Here is an 8,216-nt window from a genome sequence, read left to right on the forward strand (position 1 = left end):
ATTGGAACAGTCTAAAAAATACTTGAAATTCAACCCACTGATGATAAAAGAAGACTAGCATGAGGGAAGAACATGTAAAGACATGTCTTGTGTAAAAGCTTCACACAGGATGTCTTTAACTTTAGAAATAGTAGTAAGAATCTAGGTGCTATGATATGAATTAATATTATGTTGACTTATGACACAGCCTTTATGTGTTCAACACTGGTAATTTTGATTATTTTCTCTATATTATTTGACATACTGGAGTTGATTTTTTTTTCCTTCCAATTCAGAAATGTGTTTATAGGATATCCTACTCAATAAACTGCTTTTGGGGGCCAGGGTGATGGCTCAGTGGAATAAGCGCTTCCCTGGCAAGCATGAAGACTTGAGTTCGATCCCCGGTTCACCAAAAATAAATAAATAAATAAATAAATAAATAAATAAATAAATAAAGTGCTTTAATAAAGTGGAAAATATCAATAAACAAAATAATATTAACTCAGGTATCTCTACATACTTACATTAAAAAAGATGAGTGAATAGGCATGAAAACTGCAGGGTTCACATTCCACAAGTTTAAATTCTATCTTTATGTAAAAAATACCATTAAGAACCATTTTTTAAATTTTATTTTATTCATTCATTCATTCATTCATTCATTCATTTATTTTGCAGCACCTGGGATTACACTCAGGACCCTATGCTTGCCGGGCAAGCACTTAATCTACTGCACTGTCTCCCCGGCCAGAACACCATTGAATTTAACAAAACATAATCAGTACTGTTTTTAATAAGAATGTACCCCATTTCAAATAAATGTATCCTTTACAATTAGTGATATTAGCAAAAATTTCTTCTCTGGTAAAAATTCGACTATTAAACATCATGAGATAATGAACTGTAATGTACTTTGTTTTTCTGTATTTTGCCTTTTATTATCAGACAATATTGAATGACTCTTTATTACTTCAGCTTTATAAATTTTAATTAATACCTCATTATACCTCACATTGAATGATTTTTAAAAATTTTGTCATATTTTGAATTTTACTTAAATTTTACCTAAGTTCTTTTGCTCAGAAAAGCATTCCAAAAATAAATAAATAAATAAATAAATAAATAAATAAATAAAAATTAAAAAAGGAAACATTCCTCAAAATGAAAAAGAAACCTATGTATGGAGGAAAATATTTGAAATTCAGGTATCTGATAAAGGTTTAGTGTTCCAAGAACATAGGACATTCCTGTGACTCAAGAGCAAAAACAAAGTAAACAGAAAACAAATGTCTCAATTAAAAAATGAACAAAGGACTTTGATAGATTTTCCCCAAAAAGATAGAAAACAGAAAACTGACTGGCATGTATGTGAAAAATTATTCAATGTTACTAATCAACACAGAAAAACAAAACAAAAACAGGTAGTTCCATAAGCCTACTTCGGAGCCCATTTAAAGGAAAATAAAGTATAAAATATATAATGAAGGGAATAAGAGAAAAAATGAAAAAAGTTTATAAAACAGGTCCGGGGAGATAGCTCAGTAGCATAAGTGCCTGCCTGCCAAGCACAAGGTCCTGAGTTCAATATCTGGTACCAAAAAAAGAAAAAATGTAAAACAGAAAGGAGGAAATAAAAGAATAGAGAATCAGAAAAAAGGAGGAAGGGATAGAGGGAGGCAGGAAGAGAAGGAGGAAACTATAGTAAAGTAAGGACAAATGTTAGTGAGAATGTGGAGAAATTTAGGACATAGTTGGAGGGAAGAGAAAATGTAGTATAGGTACAAAATAGCACATGGAATCCTCAAGTAAAACTAGCAATGCCATATTATCCAGCAATCCAATTTCAGAGGTGTTTTACCTAGAAAAAAAAAAAATGAAAATGTAGAAATATTTCTACACGCTTACCTGCTGAAGCCAAGGAGTAGAAAAAAAAAAAACTAAATATCCATTAATGGATGAATGAATAAAGAAAAATATATATACATATGTATGTTTATATAATTATATAGATATTAAATAATGATAAAGTGCTTAATCTTAAAAGAAAGAAAATATATTATGCTATAATATGTATAAACTATGGTTAATAAATAATCCAGGAACAAAAGACAAATGTGGCACAACGTTACTTATTTGAGGGATGTAAAGTCATGAAGAATAAAATAGAACGTTGGTTTTCACAAGATGTTGGAAAAGCTAGGACCGGCCAAAACCTCAGCGAAATAAAGCACCTGCAAGCCGGCTCAGGGGCTGGGGGTTTCGTTTCCCGGGCCTGCAGTGCAGCCCTGCCCCCGGGTGCGCTGAGATGCAACTGAGACTGGGCGTCGTGGCGCGCGCCTGTAATCACAGCTCTTGGGGGGCTGGAAACAGGCTGATTACAAGTCCAATCTAGTAGTGAGACCCTGAGCACCTTGTAAACTCTTCCCTAAAATACACACACACACACACACACACACACACACAAAAAAAAAAAAAAAGTTGGAAAGGCAAAGCTAGCCTTCCTGTGAAGTGAGGATACGGCCTTCTAGATCTGCTCTCTGATGTACACGAAGTTACCAGCACTATACCGTACGCTTGTAACTTGTTCACAGATCTCATAGTCCATGTTATTTGTTACTCAATAAAACAATAGTTCTGCTTATTTTTCATACTTGTCGATATTTAGCATTCATTTTAAGTCATTCCTATTGGTGTGCGCTGCCTATTGTTATTTTACATCAATGTTTTAATCTTGCCTAATCTCTTCATAACCTGATTTTTTAAAATTTTGTACTGTTTATGTTGTGTTTTATCTCTACCATAGTTATTAGTTTTACAGATTTGTTATTTATGCATATTCACCCTACCTGAATAATAACATAAAATTATTCTAATAGAACAACTATTCACCAAGATTTCAGTTTAAAACAAAAGTTAACCAGGAACTTTATTTATTTATTTATGTATTTAGTGCAGGGTCTACAGGGTCTCACTACGTAGATCAGACTCACAGTGATTCTCCTATTTTCAGCCTCCCAACTGCTAGGATTACAGGCATGTGCCAGCTCACCCAATTTCAACTGTCATCTCAGTGTGCACCAGGGGCAGGGCCAGCACTGCAAGCCTGGGATTAAACCCAGGCCACTGTGCTTTTCCTAAGCAGGTGCTTTCCTCCGCTGAGGTATCTGGTCAACCCAGGAACTTTAAATTTTCAGTTTTATCTGTCATCTTTTTTTGACCCTCATATATGGTAACATTATGCCAAATTTGTGGTTATTATTTTCCATTGTTTATGATTTTATTGTTCTCTACATTTCAAATAGTATATTGCTTAACTATTTTTTAAAAATAAGGTTTGCTAAAGGTAGAGTTTAATGCATTCAGCAAAACATATGCTTAAAACATCCAGATCTAAAATCAAAAGATATAGAATAGTTCTGTCACCATAAAATGATACCTTTTGCTATTCTGAAGACAATTTATTCCCTTTCTCTACAGATTTTGTAATTTATATGCAGTATAATAATTAGTCTTTTGTATATTATTTTGATTTTACTGGGGAAGATAGATTTGATAGGCATTGATCTATTGTGTGCACTTTTTGGTTACATAATTCTATTCCTTCTATATGTGAATTGTATCATATATAGTATTGTTTAGCTTTTTATTTTTATTTATTTTATTTATTCATTTATTTATTTGGTACAGGGTCTCACTATGTAGTTCAGACTCATAGTGATCCTCCTGTCTCAGCCTCCCAAGTACTGATTTCATAATTATGCACCACCATGTCCTGTTTCCATGGCTGGCACAGAGTGCCTGGGATTTGGGGTCCCGCTTGGCACATGGTACCAGGGAACGAACTTGGGTCTTTGCACTTGCCAGGCAGGCACTTAGACCACTGAGCTATCTCTTCAGCCCAGGACTACTTAGTTTTACAATCCAAGATTGTAAGTTAATTCATATTGCAAGAAATTATTTTGTGGGATCCATTGTTTTTCACTTTGACACACAGACTACACAGCCATACTGTAGCTCGGTTAGCTCCAAAGTATTTCACCTTTTAAAAACAGTATTACACTCTCTATTCCTTAATGAATAATTTGAATTGTTCCAGTTTTTCTTTTATAATAAATTGGAATAATACTTGTAATCTGCATTGGCTAGTGTTTTACAAAGGAATGGAATTAATAGAATATATAAATTGTACAAAGAATTTATTAGGTAGGCTTTCAGGAGAATCCATAGTGGCCAACTCTGTTCTGCAGAGCTGAAGGGTACAGTAACTGCTCAATACCTGAGCAATGGCACAAAAGGAATCAAGGATGCAACACCAGTCTAAGATCAAAAAACCTGGAAGCTCCCTGTGAATGGTACTCTCCAAAGGTGTGTGCATGGGGAGAGGGGGAGTTTCCTCTATCTTTCCTTTTATTCCATACAGTCTACAAGATTATTGACTGATTTCACGCAAAAATTGAACATGTCTTCTTCACAGTGCAGGGTTTACTGGCTGGTGTCTCGCTCATCTCTGGAAACACCCCCCAAGATGCACAAGTATGCTTTATTAATCATATTGGGCATTTCTTAACCCAGGAAAATTTTCTCAGCATGACTGATGGTCGCACAATCCTGCATTAGTCTTGTGGTTCACATACTCAATAATAATTCGAGGGAGAAAAAAACTGCATCATAGATTAGCTGTGCCTTGAATTTTCACTTTGAAAAGAATGCGTCTCAAAGCAAAATATAATGGAGTTCAGCATTGTAGTTATTACTAAATCCTATATGTAGGCCCTTTTGCTTGTTTTTGGTAGAGAAAATATGAAAATGGTGAGAGGCATTATGAGCCTTTTCTGGACTGCAAGTAAATGCAGGCAGTTTTACAGGTTTTTGTGTGAGTCATATTCCCACCAATGAAATGTGTAACATTAGCTGTTGTAAAAGCTTCACTTTTTTCTTTTGTTTGGGTTTTTGGTATTAGTTTCTCATGTTGAGTATTATATGCCCATATAGACCTTTAGTAGAAGTATGAAAAATCTGTTTTATCTTATGTTTTTTAAAAATTTTCATTATTTATTTTAACATTTTCCCTTCCTCCTTTCATCTACTTATACCTCATAAGGTGTTACTCATATCTTATAATTACTTTAAAGTTCTGTGTTGTACACTAAATCTTTCATTTATAGGTAGTAGATACTAATTTTTGTTATAAAACAGATTCATTTATATATTTCCTTTTGCAAACATGTTTTCCCTATATCTGTACAGTACTTTTATTTTATTTTTTTATTTATTTTGTGTGTGTGTGTGTGTGTGCATGTGTGTGTGTGTGTGTGTGTGTGTGTGTGTGTGTGTGGCCAGCTCAGCCCACCAGGGAGCAGGGCGGGCTGGCATGTGGTGCTGGGGGATTGAACCGCGGTGTCCCTGTGCTTTACTAAGCTTGTTCTAAGTAGGTGCTTTAGACCACTGAGCCATCTCACCAGCCCCTGTACACTACTTTTAAACAGCATAGTATCTTTCTCACAAGCAATCATACCTCTAATACTAAAACAAAATATTTCTGTACATATAGATTAAATAGCTGGTCTAATTTTCTCTCTGTACACAACTATACTTAATTACTGTTGCCTTATAAGAAATCTTAAATTTTCAAATAAAAGTCTTCAACTACTCTTTGTTTAAGTATTAATATGAAAAAATAGCATTTCATATCATGTTGCAAATAAAACTGGAATGATTGTAGATATCAAAAAGAATTTGGGTTAATTGGATACTTGAATCTGTAATATTGTAGCCTTCTAACCAGGAATATAGTGTTTTTCCTCTTGTAGGGGACCTTTCATGTAGCTCAATAAAATTTTTATTTGGTCATTAAAGCTTATAATTTATGTTGGATATATTAGGACATTATTTAATTATCTTTCACTTCAGGGTGCATATTTAATTAATATCATCAGAATTTTCCTGAATTCTAAAACTATCATGGCTCAAACTACCACCCTTTCCCACTGCATATTTATTTTTAGCTATTGTTCTTTATTTTTCTAGTCTATACACTATGTAGTTCCTGTTATTATTTGTATCAATGTCTCATTTCAGCCATCCTTTGGGTTGAATATCTATGATTTTAGAATAATTTCATGACTATTGTCTGGAATCATTACATCACTGATGTTTTTAAAGTGGTTTTTTGAGTCACTTACACATGGGCTTAACAAGCCATCCCCAAGCCAAGTATTTTAAAACTCTTTAAAACATTTAAATAATGCATTATTGCTCATTTTAATAAATGTGATTCTATGAAGGCATGCATGGCTAATCTCAGCTGGGCTTGCTCATGCATTTCAGCTCAGCTAGGAGACTGAGTAGAACTGCTTGTGTTAAGAGGGTATCTTTCATCATTTCCAGACTGGTCTGGGTTAGTCCATCTGGTGATGTCAGAGTTCCATTAGTTAAAAGCAAACAAGGCCTCAAGGGTTTAGATTTGGAACCCGTGCAACATGATTCACAGTGTCCTGGTGGTCAAACAAGTTAAAATATAGGATCAAAGTGGAGAAATAGATTCTGTTTCTTGATGCAATGATCTATACATTATCATTGCAAAGGGATATTGTGAATAATTGTGGACATTTTTGTAGTCTATTATGTTGGGGATTTTATTTGACATTGAGTGTTTGCAAAATTGTATTCCTTGATTTGTCAATTTATTTTTATATTGACATAGAGATAAAAGAGGAGAAACAGGAACACTGTCTCATTCTACATGTGTGTATACGTTTGTGTATTCATGTTTTGTCCCTGGTTATTCTGGAGATTTTTGCATGAATTTAAAATGCAATGAATTTATGCCATGGTAATTTCCAACATAAATGATGTATTTTGAGCCCCTCTCAAAATCTAGATATTCTTAGATCAACTACTAGTATCCCTACTCACCACAGAAGCCTCTCTTTCAAGGATGTGTTTTCACTAATGATTTCTAACTTCCTTTCGTTGTTCAAAACTGTGCCATGGCACAAAGAGTGAAAAATTAGTTGGAGTCCATGTCTGTTTCAAACTCCTAGAAGCCCAGAGGGACTCCCCTAACCGAGTCCCTTCAGTGAAAAATTTTCATAAGGACAGCCGGAAACTAAAGATTTGCATTTTTTATTCATAAAAGTAGGAAGCAAAGATAAAGGAAGGACATCAATGCAGGAATCCATGTAGGGGAAAGGGAAAGGACAAGAGGACAGGGAGGGCAGGGAAAGGGCAAGGTGATCTGTTACATAACTGACTTTGGCAAATCTGAATGACAAAACAGTGTATGGGGAGAACAAGGCCCAGAGGATTCATTTCTAGAGGAAATAGGCTTTGATTCTCCCTGGACTTGTGGTCCTGTGGTAATGTCTAACAGTTCACTCTAGGAGGTTTGTGTGTGTGGCACCAGCAGCCTCATAGCTCTGCATACCCATCTCCTACATACTTCTGAATGGCCCCACGAGTCACAGGATACCCTTCCTTCCTTCCTTCCTTCCTTCCTTCCTTCCTTCCTTCCTTCCTTCCTTCCTTCCTTCTTTCTTTCTTTCTGTTTTGTTTTTAATGTATTTGGTACAGGGTCTTAGTATGCAGATCGGACTCGTAATGATTCTCCTGTTTACAGCCTCCCAAGTGCTGGAATTACAGGCGCATGCCACCACGCCCTGTCTCAATCACCATCTAAGCAAGCCCCGGGGCGGGAATGGCATGGTACCCCAGGGATCAAACCCGGGCCACTGTCCTCTGCCTAAGCAGGCACTTTAGTCCACTGAGCTATTTTGCCAGCTCTCCTTCCTTTTCTTATATCCCCCTCAAAGTCTGGTAAGATATAATGAGTTAATGTATAAATTTTTGATGCATCCCATTGGAATAGATGACTTTTGGCCTGCTATAACAAATTAGAAAGTTTTCTAAGTAAAAAATATGTCCTCAAGCCACTTCTAATAGCTCAAATAGAATGTTCACATCACTGGGTGTTGTCTCAGCGTTAAGTTCCTAAACTTTAGTTTAATTTCATATAACTTGCAGATTTTTAACACTTCAATTTTTATTTTGATATCACATAGGTTGTATAAATAACCTCCAGAACTGAAAGAATTTGAGGAAGAACATACATAAAAAATGGAAATTTCTTCACTACCTAACAACTACAGACTCAGGTCCCTATGGGAAATACACAATAAGGCAGATTTTGTCAGTATGCATAAATATGCATATATATGTAAATTCATCACAGTAGG

The sequence above is a fragment of the Octodon degus genome, unplaced genomic scaffold (assembly GCF_000260255.1).
Source record: "Octodon degus isolate 3935 unplaced genomic scaffold, OctDeg1.0 scaffold00094, whole genome shotgun sequence".
Taxonomy (NCBI): Eukaryota; Metazoa; Chordata; class Mammalia; order Rodentia; family Octodontidae; genus Octodon; species Octodon degus.